At 44.6% G+C, this 14,444-nt stretch overlaps 1 protein-coding gene across 2 annotated transcripts in view; it reads right to left on the bottom strand.

Annotated features, from left to right (window-relative positions):
* The window catches only part of SHROOM3 (shroom family member 3), a 94,823-nt gene that overhangs the window by 52,975 nt on the left and 27,404 nt on the right, over nt 1-14,444 (bottom strand). The gene's annotated exons all lie outside the window — the stretch shown is intronic.

The following is a 14,444-nucleotide window of genomic DNA, read 5'->3' as shown; positions in this document are numbered from 1 at the left end:
CCGCCCCGCCGGCCCGGGAGACCTCGGGGAGCTGGGGTCGCTCTGAAGCAGCGCCATCCTGTCCCCGAGCCGTCCCGGGAAAAGCACAGTCCCCCCGTCCCATCAATCGGAGGCGTTTGGGATGCGCTGTGCCCCTGGTGGCACCCCGATCCCGCACCACCGCAACCCTCGAGAGCGAGTCCCTCCGGCCGTGTTAATGCAGGGGTGGCTTCCACCCCACCGGCTGTCACCTACCGGGTTTGTGTCACACAGGACACTTCATCAGCAAACGAACTGCTGTGTCTCATGAGGGAAGATGACCGGCAGAGACAAGATAAATAAGCCCTTCTCATTTTTCGTGTTTGCCGTGAATAACTACAGAAACCCCTTTCAGGCTGTGGAATGATTTGTGTTACGCACAGGGGAAGGAGTTAAAAGTTTAAAGCAGGAATTTGTATGTCTAATGGCCTGGTCTTGGCTGGTGTAAAATGAGCACAGTGCTATTGCTGGGCAGAGCGGGTTTATCTCTAGGAATTGAAGTGGCCATACTTTGTGCCGTGCAAGTCTTCCTGCCTAAAGACTGCAGGATTTCACTTTCCCATTCCCAGTGATGACAGATTTTGCAGGTGAAATGAAATCATTTTCTGATTCCCCTCCCTGCCACTTCCCATCCACCTTCCTGCCCTGTCCAATGTCTAACACCTTTCTCTCCATTTTTGCCCTCTATCCTTCTTTAGGACTCCTGGGTTTTTGTCTGGTGGCTATTTCTTTCCAAGAGGTTTCTCCACGTTCACCCTCATTCTTTGGTTTTGCACATGGATGCGAATATGGCACCTGCTCCTGACACTACGGCCTTTAACACGGGCGAGCCACGCGGGAGGAAGATGGCAAGTCCATGGGAGAACGTGATGCCCACTCACTGAAGGAAACAAAATACATTTAGACCCCAAAGAAGGGACTGAAGGAGATGCTGGAAAAGCTGCTCTTCACAACATGAGTACCTGGCCCATAATGGATCTTTTATCCAGGAATGCCATCCAAAAGAATCCCTATTTTATAGAGGAAGAAATTAATATTTTATAGAGGGAGGAAAAGGGATGTGCCCTTAATTTGAGTGGGAAAGGATCCCACTCCTCAGTGTGCTCTTGACAACAAAGAGGCACTGGCTTCCCTGAAGCCGTTCATGCACCCTCTGTTAAGCTATCATAAAAGGTTACACGGATAGTTTTATTTCAGTTTATAAGTAACTTATTCTGTCTTAGCTTAAAATGGTTCCTGTCGGTCTTATTTGAACTAAAATATTCTACTCCCCAAAAATAATAAAAGTCGCTTAACGGCCTTTTGCACGGGTGCATCTCTGTCAGGTTAAACTATGCTCAGCCAGTGCTACTTTTCATGCTGACATCTCTTTCTCTATCTGCTAACTCATAATCACCAGCCTAAAATGCTTAATGTTTAACAGGGTGCATAAATCATAGAGCCTGTGATAAACCAGAGTGAGCAATGTGGCAGAAAGACTTAAGGTGACGTTATGAAGGCAGTAAACATTACCTAGGAGTCTTATTATGAAACCCATCATGAAGTGGCACCTCTCCCAGCAGACTAAGTACCATTTCCCATGTTTTCTCTCCTTGTGCTGGAAAATCTGGCGTGCTATCACACACCTGGATACAGCCCTGGTTTGTGATGGCTTCGAGCATGCTACACAGTTAGCATGACCATCCTGGTCAGATTTCCATCAGGGAACAACAACATACTCCTCCTGTGCACGTGCCTAAGGGGATGTACCATCAAAGTGGGTAAATCATTTCTAAATTGCTATCTTACAACATGAAAGGTCAGGTTTTGGGAAGAGGATTAAACAGCCTGGTAGTAACAGGGAAGAAAGATTACTCAGGTGACGCCTCCTCTCCGGTTTGCTTTCCGGGCAAGGGTCCCTTTCTGATCTGAACCAAACGCACCCATGGCCCAGCTGATCCAGAAGCAAGTGTGGCTACTTGCTGCCAGCAGAGCTCCCACTTGCAAACGTCGTTCAGTTAAAGGCCTGGCTTTTGCTGTCACCCCTCCCGAGCACAACTTCTCCCTCTGGCTGGAAAGCCTTGCGGAGTGCTGTATTTTCCCACACCAGCATATGCAGCGTATGTCAACTCTTTCAGATGATTCCATTAGGAGTCAGATGGACCTGCAGTAATTTCCTCCGTTTAATGACTCCAGATGTTTCTATTGAGATTTTAAAGACTTTAAGTGTACTTTGCATCTTGGCCAGCAACACTGAGAGATACCAAGTGGTAAACAGTTTCCCAGAAGTTACCAGGCAATGAAACAAAGTCCTTTTTGGGGACGTAATCATAAAAGCTCGTGAACATATGTCCTTCTGTGATAAAAACAACAACAAAAAAATTACCACCCATAGCATAAACCTGAGGCTCCCCATAACCTTGGCGTATTTATTTAAGCATTATGTACTTATGATAGCACAGGTACTCACCCTGAAGCAGATGACAGGCAGCTAGTTCAAGCGGGAATTAGCTATGAGGGATCATAACAAACACACACTGCTGACAAAAGGAAACCTTCAACACAACTTCCAGCCACACCACCCTAGAGTGACGACCACAGCTTCCCTTCTAGACTACGCAGGCGTGGGTCAGGCCAACATCCAGGCTGGGGAGCTGAGGTGCTGCAGGAAGCTCTGAGTGATGGACAACCACGTGTAGGAGGCGCTCAGTCTCCACAGCTCACCTTGTGTCTCTCCTGCATCAGCAACACCACTTCTATTTTGGGTTAGACGGCACTATCTTTCTAAAATATACAGAACATTCTCCTGCAGGATCCAGCCAGGCTGTAGGGGAATGTGCTGACACCCTGCATCATCGCTGGAGCAGTGCCCTGCTGAGTGGTGGTGGCAGTGTCCTTAGCTAGGATGCCTTACCGGCCTTACACATTGAAACCCACACATTACACAGTGAAACCCATTCTGCCGACATCTAAAGCCATGCTCATGTCTTGCCAGGAGATACCTGGTCCTTCTGCCACGTGCCGGCTTGGAAAATTGCACTTTGGCCTTGTGTAATTCTCTCCTGATCCTGCTTCAACAGAAAAGTGATTTTTCACCATTCGGTTGGAGCAGCCCTGGATGGTGTGCTGCCCCGTACGTGTGTAAGCAGCTGCTGCGTGGCAGGGCAGCATGGAGAGCAGAGCCACCTCTCCGGCACAGCTCAGCTCCCACTGAACCACCTCCATAACTTCTTCCAGCAGGGACCAGGCTAAATACCGAGCCCTTCAGTGCTTATTCTGCAAAGATGAGCCCTTCCATGCAAACAAATGAAAGAATATATCTAACAAAGCGTGGTATCGCAAAGGTATAACAAAGCGTGATTTCTCCACCTGGTGACTCTTGTGACACCAGTATCAAATGATACATCCTGCAAGGAGGGGGAGGACTCAGAGGGTTGTTTTTAACATTTTTTGTGGGATTTTGGTTTCTTGCTTGGTGTTTGCTTCTGATGGCTATTTAAGCACAAGAGCACAGGTCATACCAGCTCCCTCAACAGACTACAACCATCAATACAGTGAATTTTCTTCAGTCCTGTTGGGGTTATCACTACCTTTGAAAACACACGTCCTTTGACTTAAAAGAATAAACTAGAGCTGGACTCTCCAGTGCCCAGATGGCTTCCTGATGTGTTTCTGCCAACTGTAGCAAGATGCATTAAAAGCTGAGTGAAATATGGCAGAGATGGATATGAATACGTGTTCAACTGGTGTGGCAAAGACCTTGCCCATCACATTGCCCCTTCCCACCTGGCAATGGTGGGAGTCAGGTTGGAAGCAGGCAGGCAATTTCATTTCAGCTTCCACGTCACAGCAAACAGGTAGTGTCTATACTGCTGTCATCAGCCCTGGAGCCTGCCAGCTGGATCTGGAGCAGGGGGAGACAGCCTAAGAAAAACTTGTGTACATACCACCCTGACATGCATCTGCTATGTTTGCCTTTGGGAGTAGATGAAGACGCCCTAGGGCTATGTTTGCACCACTCTGCAAATAATTGTTGAGAACCGTTTGCAGGAGCCATCACAACTAGAGCTCTGGATGGTAAGGGGAGATCCATGGTCATGATGATTTGAGGGTCACGTTAAAGCAGCCCACTGCTTTATGCGTAACATAAATTTGTTCACTCTCAGTGGCCACTTTGAAACAAAATCTAGCATTCTGGTCAGTAGAGTACACAACATGAGCTGCACACCTTGTCAATGACCAAGGACATTTCTAAGGGTCAGGAAGGCTTTCAAACTATTACCTGCTTCAGTTCATGTCACCGATGGACTTGGTAATGGAGGTGGAAGAATAAACACAGCATGTTTCCTCGAGCTGAGGCCATTGAGTATTAGCAGGATCAATGCACATACATGGTAAGTGGGTCTCACTGCCCTAGACCTGCAAAGCACTCAAGCCCATTTTTCAATTTGATGCCATGAAACACTCCACATACCTCCCCCTCCCCATGTATGTCACCAGAGATGACAGGAATGACTGTGCTGCGAGGAAACAAAGGACTTAGATATTCATCTGGGAGTTTTTTCTCTTCTGCTTTTTTCTAGTTGCCACAAAAAAAAAACCACCCTCCAAACCCCCAAATGAATAGCAAAAAATCCAAAGGGAAATAAATATTAAGAGTCTTGTCAGGCGACCAAGAGCATATTGAAAAAAGATAAAAGCTAACTGGCAGAAGGAGAAAGCCCAGGTACCACGGAGAATGTGAACACCGAGTATGTTTTTAGGAGGCTGTTTTCACCCTGATGCACCTGGGCATCGCAGCAACACTCAAGAGTGCTGGAGCCAGCGGGGGCCAGTGCTCCTGTTCTCCACCTCCCTGGCTCCAGGCTCTCTGGCGCCTGGATGCCAGGTACAGCCTTGCTCAAAGAACAGTGTGCTCCCAGGGCACTCGATAACTGAGAAAACTTCCTTCTTCCTGCTTAAATAAAGCTGTGATGTCTCCTGAGAGACAGGGCAGAGCCACATGCCCGCACGCCCTGGTGATGGCACTGGAAGGGCGGCATGGCATTGGAACAGCACACACCCCCAGATCCCAGCTGTCCCCCTCATCCCACGCTCCCCTGCCTCCCCATCCTCTTCTTCCTCGCAGCACCAGCTGCTGGACACAGAGCTAGGCTGTAGCTAGTTCACAGAAATGGAAAAAAGATCTTATTTGAAAGATGAAAGGGCAGCATCGAATGCGCCAAAAGGAAACTGTCTTGTGCCTGTAATTTATGTCACGAGCTTGCTGGCCAATGCAGATGCCAGGCGACAGTAAATTTGGACTGGTTTGTGCATTTGCTCAGCCAGCTGATGTGAAATGCGAGACCTGTGTCACATTTGCTGGTGGAGGAAGGGAAGGCGTGGGATGGACAAAGGAAATTAGATTTTGAAATAAGACATGGGCTGCACTGAAGAAGGATGGTTTCCTTTGAGGAGCTGTTTGCAACGCTGACCTACCCACAGACCATGAAGAGCGAGAGGCAGGAGGGGCTGGGGCCGGGGCTATCAAAACTCCAGGGGAGGTTCAGGTTTTGCAAAACGTGCCCAGTCGCATTTCGATTTTGCAAACCTGAACCACAAGTTGTTCAGAGCCAGGACCATTTGAATCCAAGCCCATAAAGCTCGGGAAAATTTAGAGAAACTCCCCGTTTTGGCTCACCTCCAATTCAAATTAACTCCTGAAAGGTGAGGAGGTGTTCAGATAAATATCAGAAACCACTCTCTAATGGGTCAAGGCCATTTTTTCCAGTGAACAAAAGTGATTTTTCTTAGATCTCTCTTACACTGCATATCTCAGACTGAATTTAAGATAGCTGTGAAAAAAATTAAGAAGCGAGAAAGTCCAAACCCTGCAGCAATAAACAAAATCCATTATTAAATTTTCTCATGGAGACTTCTCCCAAATAAAACCAGTGAAGAATCAGTTTAAGATTGAAATGAAATTGATTGCATGAGGTTTGTAAGGAAGCTCACTGTTATGAAAAGGGGAATTCGGAAAGAAATAACATATTGTCATGTGCTGGCTCAGGAAAGTTAATTCTTAATGTTTTTATCCAACTAGCCTGTCCTCTGCACTGAAACTTCCTAGATTATGTCCTTAAGCTTTTCTCCAGCTCTTGGTATTGCAGTTACTGTGAGCACCGCTCTGTGAGTGGAGACATCCCTATGATATAAATGATGATAATGATGATAGCATAAAGAAGAAATAGAATAAGCATTCTTAGACATATTAAGGAGAGGAAAAGGGCAGAAAATAGATGTGCATCTACTTTTCCTCTAGCATCCTGGAGAGGCGAAAAGAAGGCAGATGGAATGGCAGCTTTCTCTTGCTGTGAAAAACCTCCTCCTTCTTTCTGAGATACTGACAAGCAGATTTAGGGAAAAGAAGAGGAAAAAAGGACATTCGTACAGCAAAGAAAAAAGGGGGAGTCTTTGAAGACCTAATTAACAGACTCTGTCCCAAGTCACTTCAGTTCAGCTGCATCACAAAAGTCTGACAGAGATCCATGGGACCACAGCAACCTGCCTAAGAGAGTGAGACACTGTAAACAAAACCAGGCACTCCGAAAACCCACCCCCCTCCAAATTCAGGGGGCTGGGAAGGGGAGGAAACTGCAGCTGAAGGCCTGTTTTCCTGCTCACTAATAAATTTAGTTTACAGAACCTTTTGTGGGTCCCTTTTAAGGTTGTTTGTTGATTAAAGCGGCAAACAACAAACTTAGCCTTAATTTATGCTTCTTTTAACATTTCAAGCTTAGGGGGGATGCTTTTTATAGGAGTTAATGAGGCAGAATAGGTTCTTTATGGGGAAGATATTTTCTCACCAAATTAAAACCTGTATTGAAAATAAAATAATGAGATGAAGGTGGCTTTTCTTTCAGAAGTAAATAAATCTTGGAGTAGGAAACTTCTCACGCACTTGGAACTGTTCTTATCGGAGAGATCTGAGAACAGCAGGTTCACAACACGTTCTCTCTCTCTCTTTTTTTAAATTTTGCCTTCCTCCTTTCACCAAGACAGTAATAAAGCAATATTTGCTGAAAACATGCAAACAACTCCTGCGGATGAGAGCGCAGAATCACTGGGAGCTCAGCAAAAGAGAAAATGTTTACCTTCCCTTCACTACAACAGAGCCATGAAAGCCCGCGGCGGGGACTCATCCCTACCATAACCATGGGAGCATCCCAGGCAAAACAGAGAAATGGGCCACATCATGCCACCTGAGGCACCTCTGCAGGTCTTAAAGTAGCTCCTAGCAGAATCTCATGTAATTGATAACTTTCTAAATTAAAGCTGCCTCAAATATACTGCATTTTTCCAGTTTGGTGTAGCAGCACAAGCAAAATCAAGTACCTGACTGGGCAGTAATGCATGCTACTGTGTGACACCAGTAATCAGCGCAGGATGTTATTAATTAGGGACAAAACAGAAAGAACAAGGTCCCTATGTGATAGGAGAGCATCAACCCTGGTTCCTCTTAGCAATGGGAAAGAAAGCCGTCCTTTCATTGCAGGCTACAAGCACACTTGAGAATGATAACCTTGTTTGTCTTCACCGGAAAGGCTGACTGAATGCAGGTCTCACAGGTGTAACAACTGGTTGGTGCAGTCTTTGCCACGTATGGTTCTGTATCTGCAATTGCACTTTTGGGGTATTCTGTTTTTCAATGAAATGTCAATATTTTCTCAGGAAAGAAGACCATCTTTTGGATTATTCATTACCAAAAGGCATTTGGGGTTTGTTTTTTTTTTTTTTTTTTTTGCTAAATCATCCCTACTTTATGGTTAAGAATGGGGCTAAGCCAGCTCTGAAGTGCAAATATGGTATTTTCCCTTCCAGCTTTTAAAGTCTGTAGACGAGATACCCCTAAGCAGTCTATAGTTTCCCCTGGGATGCCGGGAGCTTTGCAGCAGTGACAGGAATGCTGTCCTTATCCTCCCGCCGTTGGCAGGCTGAGCCAGCACAGATAAGTCCAGTGCACCTGCAGCCTGCGGAAAGCTGTGGCAACGCCGGTTGCTTCATGCAATCAAGCAATAACTCACCTCAAATTTCAAAGCAGTTGTAAGACCCAGCACCGCCACAGAAGGGCATGAATGGGACTGTTTTCATATCTCTCATGCTAACGTCTGTTAGCACAACAATGTTATCCGTTGTTATCCGCAAACGGCAGGATTTTATCCGGTGCTCGGTCTTGGTCCCTGATCATGGAAAATATATACAAAGTAGAGTCAAAGAAACTTGAGCCGCCAGCCACTCCCTGTGAAACCACACACTGCAGGAATGAGAGAAGGAACTCAACAAGCATCAAAAAGTCAACACCCAGGGAAATTCCAGCCTTTGGTAATGGCTCGGGAAGATCAGCCCCTGCAAATCCAAATGCTGTATGTAACTGACCTGCAAAGCAGCTGTGTGTGCGAGAGAGAAATCAGCCAGAGAATGAGTAGAGAGCTGAAAAAAGAAATAATGCCCTCTCCTTTCGGTCCATGAAAGCATAGCAATAGTGCACTGGCATCAGCTACAGACATACATCCATGGAGAGGCACGAAAACACTTCAGAGGGAGATGGGAAAGCAAGGGAGGCATCAGTGAATCTCCCCAGAGAAGTCCCCAAAGTCAGGCAGGGAGAAGATAGGGTATCAAAAGGGAACATGTTGTCTGGATTGAGCCGTGTAAGATGGCAGTACCTAAAATATCCAGCAGAAAGATTTGCAAGCTATGAGACCATACAAAGTAGCAATGCAAGAGACATGCAGGTGAAGGAAAGATACTACAAGGGCTAAAATTACATAAGCTGGATGAAAGCATTTCCAGCACGTGGCAGTTTTGAGGGACAGGAGGCAAAGCTTCATGAGTTTCCCTCCTGCTCACTGTACACAGATCCACAAAGTGCAGTCTGAAATTCCCCAATACACTGAGCATCACCTGGAAATGTTTTCTGGGCTCTTGCACTGGAAATTATCATCTAAGTAAAGGGAAGATCCCATTCTCAGCTGCTGTGGACATGATGCCTGATCCAAAGCTGCTGAAACAAAGGAAAGACCTTACGCTGAGTACCTCCACCTCAGTTATGGTCGCCCTAAAGAAGGTTCCATGGCACTAACAATTTCCTTTCTAATTAAGAGCTAGGAACTACACTCCAAATCAGATGGCATGAATCAGCATAACTTCTTTTTTTCATCTGTGTCTGGTGATGCTGGAAGGGAAAAACCCTGCTGGACAAAGTTCCAGTTGTCCCAGTCACATGGGAGAGAGAGGCTGCACCCCACTGCAGATACAAACTGCAATATCTGCGCTGTGCTACGGGGCGGCGAAAATGGGCCCACAGGCTTATGAGTTCAGTCCTCCTTCTGCAACAGACTCCCTTTCGGAGACAGGTTGTTTGACCTTGAAATGGGATTGTAACTATAGCTGGTCAAAAATTTACAACAGACACTGGTTCTGTTCAATGGAATGTCTGCAGGAAACGTCTACTGATTTACTTACAAGGTTAAAAATAAATTGAACTGTTTTCAGTGTTTTTTGGAATGAAATCAAAATCCTCCAGATCTCCCTCTCCGATGAATAATTTGTTTTGGTTTGGGTTTGATTTGTTTTTTTGTTTTGTTTTGTTTTGTCACTGAATCCTCTATTTCAGACTTTGAGTCTTTCATTCACTGTTTTTTTTTTTACAACGCTTGGGCTGTCAGTTTCTCCACCACGTGTTCCAGTCTCTCCCAGTTCTCTCTTCTAAACCCTCTTGTCTTCAAGAAAGGATGCAGCTTTTAAAATGAAACAGATTTTTATTTGGGGAATCAAAATTTATATTATCGAGCAGCAAATAAGCCGAAGCAAAATTGCTTCAGCTTTTTCCTACCTGGGTTGGTTCCTCAGTGCTCAAAATTATTCAAAGAATTCAGCATTTTACAATCTCTCATGTGCAAGTCACACACAGAAAGGTCACCACACCAGCCCTGAGCTGCCACAGTTCTGCTTCCAGGGTAACTGCAGCTTTGTCTCTATGTGTCTTGGTGTCTCTCCAGAAAAGGGAATTCTAGCTTTAAGCTACTTCTTTAAAAGTATGTGTTAAGCATCCTCATAGGAATGAAGAGTCAGTCTCTCAAACTAGGATGCAAACAGGTTGCTACAGGAGGAGAGACGCTCTTGTTCTGGACAGCAAGTAGCTGCTATTTAAATGAGAAACTGTTGCACTGGAGGCCTCCAGTACATCCCTCTACCTGAAGTAAATACATGTCGTGTGTACAGTTCTTTTGATTAGCTTAATAGGCCAATGGATGTCACTGTTGCTCTATATAAACCAAAATGGGAAAGCAAAAAAGATAATTAAAACAAAATAAGCTTAAGGACAGAGTTCCCAAGGGCTCACATTTAATACTCTCTGACCTGATGTGTGTCAGTTAGGTTGGACAGCTTCTTCAGGGGCTTTGTAAATGCACGTCTAAGGTATCATATTATTAACTACAGAGATAAGGTCAAGCTAATAGCTATGTGTAAAAAAGGAAGGCTATTACCAAGGCTAACAAAGATGCAGAATGGAAATCAGAGACATCCGTGTACAGACAGATGGGGCTTGCGTAGCAGGCAGGCTATCAACTTCTGCCCTGCTCTGCACTCCATCACTTTTGCAAACTGCAGCCAAAGTGGGAGGAAACAATGAGAAATTGCCCCAAGGGCTGAAAATCAGGGTAGCTTTTTATTTGGATTTTGCATCTTGAAAGCCTACAGCACACACTCCCTTGTAATATTTCTGTGTTTGGAAGAGCAAACTGCACAGCATCTCTGGGATTAAACAACAGATACAAGGTCACGTTTCCCAAATCATCCAGCAACTTGGCTGTTGACAATTTTAACGGGTCCTGTGTAATTTGGGCTGTGTCTGAAAACTGGGGCTTGGTCATTTGAATCTGAAGCAGCTGTTCAGACACTTTGAAAAATTTCACTCACGACTGAATGATTCTTGCCTTTGAGACTTACGTAAAGCCAGATTTTTCCAAGCAGTTGTAAGTCTCATGGTTCCTCCTGTTTTATCACTTCATTTGCAGCCTCTCCAAAACCTCACCATTTGTTGGCAAAAGCATTTGTTGATTAGTTTACTAGGAAGGATTCGCGCTTGTGCAGCGTGATGCTCACTGCTAGGAGAAACTAGGTCACCAAGAGGCTATTTTGGTGATTGCCAGAGATGCAGCTGCCGTATTTCTAGGTCAGTGGTCACTTCGACTTTAATGGCTTTTAAAAGTTTAAGGAACTAATGGAGTTTTTTCTTGCATTCTTATGTGCAAATCAGTAGCCTAACATTTAGTGACAAACAGCTTTCAGTTGATTCTTGCTGCTTAGATGAGGGATAATTTGCACTGACTTATTGACAAAGCTCAGGGAAAACAGTAGGAAAGGCAGAGGCACCAGAGCCCAGAAAATATGTCCCACACTTACGGATTTACCCTTATAACATCTTCAAGGCGAGGAAAGATACAAGTCTGCAAACAGTCCCATCAAACACAGTACCTGGCTTCCAACTGGTTTGTTGCAGCTGCTTGTTTGGGGCAGTCACAGAGTGAGCTGCCACAAGCAAAGCTGCCTCTTATAAACCCCCTGTGAGTCCACAGCCTGTGTCCTGCTGATGAAAACTTCTGAAACATTAACCTAGCTAACGTTGTCATTTTCACAACTGCATCACAACCTCTGTGGGCTCAGTTTCATATTTATTATACATACCGTGTCATGTTCCACATGTAACATGCCCTCTTTGCTCTGCCTGAGAGCTGTTCTCCTTTACAAGCATGTTTTTGCTGGTGCCACCTCTTCCACCCTCTCCATCAAACACTCTAAGAGGTGCGTGATCTAACTTAAGAGCAAGAAAGGAGCACTGACGCTTATCACCTAGTAATTTGCAATTAAATACAGCTTGCACAACTCCGATATAAGCTCATGATGATGAGGTCCCCACCCCTTCTGTAGCTTTTGGCAGGATCCCAGGACTCTGAGCACCAGGCCCATGGGGTCATCATCAAGTCACCCAAAAATAGAGACAAAGGTTTTGAACAGTGTGAGAGAAAACAAAGAAAAAGGCTTCAAAAGATATCAGGAGCGTGAAGCTTCTGATCCAGATCTTATTCTGTCAAAATGTGGGAGATCTCAGTTGCCCCATGGACCCTATCTCTGTGGCAAGGGCTCAAGTCAACCAGAATTTGTTTCCTGAAAGGAAGAATATTATTTAATCGATATGGGAAGACAAGTGCCTGAGGCTTGTCCGAATTTAGGTCTGGATGCCAAAATACACTTGGGATCCCCCAAAGTCTTGGTAAGAAGACTAATTAAATTTCTTTCACATGCTGTTTCACAAATGACCACTATGCAAACCAATAAAACCAAAAAGGGAACCTCAACTGCAAATAATTCATCAATGGGAGCACAGCGCAGCTACAAACTACTGAAGTGAAAACCCCTAAGATAGCAAAGGTAGATCCAGATCTGCAAATTATCATCACCAGGTTTGCAGGCCACATACATTTTTATAAGAGATAGACAGCCCAGTTACCACTGGCCAACTGCACAGAACCTCAGAAACATATCTGGTCTGCTCTACAGCAATGAACTCGGTCTGAGACATTTTCAAGATGCTGATGAAATTAATTCACTTGTTCTCCTATGAGATCCTTTAGGAAAGTCCTCCTGCTCTGTCTCAGAATAGGCTGAGCTCATTTAAGTCTCTCCCAAGAGCAGGAATCCTGTGGGTTTCCTATTTGTAATAAACAGGAACAAGCCTGTGGTAAAGTCTGTGTCATGCACTGCTGGTAGTTACTGTTTATGCCCACTCTAAGGACATGGAGCTATTTCACAGAACAATGACTCTACTCTACCCTGTCATTATTCCTCTGAGAGACATCTTACCAATTACTTCTTGAAATGAGAAATACACTTACCATACGTGTAAAGGCACACTTAAATTAACCTTTATTTTTTTAACTTTCAAAACCTCCAGACTAAAATTTTAAGTCCCTACCTTCCTTCTACAGTTTGATAAAGTTTTGCTTCCCTTGTATGAATCAAGTCACTATGTGCAAGTCAACAGGTCTAAAAAACTTTCCTGTGTGCTTATAAATGCAATATCATGTATAAATTGTGTGGTTACACATTATTGCTGAAACTACAGAGAATGGAATTTGTTCAGTTACTTCTCCAAACTGAGAGGTAGAGAATTTGGCAGGTGCCAAATGTCACTTGCAACACGTGCGTATAATGGTTTATTTCTGCTCCTAATTAGGCCAGCATTCCTTAGTGAAGCCTGTCTTGGAGGCTTTCTTCAAACCAATGCTGTCTAGGTGGTACAACAAGGCATGGCTGGAAAGAATTTCCTTCTGTCCTTCCCAGACACCCCATGGAAGAGCTGCCCCCATGCTCCAAGCATCGTGCAGGTATTCTGCATTACGTGTTTGCCACTGAGCAAGTATCCTTCCCAGGCTGTTTCATCCACAGGTGGGAGGCGTGAGCTCAAAACTGCCAAAGGAAAAAATAATAAGGATGTGGCTAACAGCTTGCAAAAAAAAAAAAGGCCAAGGCTCAGTTCAGTGGAAGGAAACTGTTTCCTTTAGCATCAGTCTTTTAAGGAGCAATTAACAGGTCTTACCACTTTGTGCTAATGGATTTTTTTCAGATGTTTTGCAATGGCACTTTCAGAACCTTCCCTGCCATTTCTCATCTCTGTTATTCAGCCTGGTCTGACAGCTTTGACAGAGGGAAAAGCCCTCTGCTACAGCCACCCAGGCCACTCAGCATCACAACACTAATGGCGTGATACCATGATGTCAGTCACCCTGTGCTGTCATACAATTAAACTCTTGTTAACTTTCATCACTAAAAGAAATTGTGGTTTATTTACATTGGAAGAAGCCAAGCAGAGGAATTCACACATAACACTTAAAGTAAATAACAAAAAAGAAACACTTGAATCACTAAATCGTAGAGAATGAGTTCATCTAGAGTTGAGTAAAACACATGAAATCTTAGACATCTAAATAGAAAAGCCTAGATTTAAGTATGTCTAAGTTGCAACTCGTTGGTTTCCTTGGGATTATCATAGATCCTAAGCATTTCTGAAAATTCAAGTCGATTATATTTCAATTCCCAAACACTTGGGCCTCAAGTAAAGTAATCGCTTGAACAGTGATGTCTTCAGGAATCACATAGTAATTCAAGACTATGTGACAACAGAGCACTGAAAGGGTGACCCATTTAATAGCTGATCAGCAGCCACGGAAAACGAGCCCGTGCCCTCAATCCGCCCTCAAGAAGAGAGAGTGCACCCTACAAAATACCTCAGAGTAATGAGTAACATGCAGAGTAACACGCAAACCAAGTGAACACAGGACTTGTCGGAATGACACAATGACCACCCGCGACCAAGCGCTCAGTGTGATAGGAAGCTATTCTGA

Source organism: Calidris pugnax, unplaced genomic scaffold (assembly GCF_001431845.1).
Source record: "Calidris pugnax isolate Ruff unplaced genomic scaffold, ASM143184v1 scaffold349, whole genome shotgun sequence".
Taxonomy (NCBI): Eukaryota; Metazoa; Chordata; class Aves; order Charadriiformes; family Scolopacidae; genus Calidris; species Calidris pugnax.
Note: the sequence above shows the minus strand (reverse complement) of the source record. Positions and strands in the feature narration are given on the sequence as shown.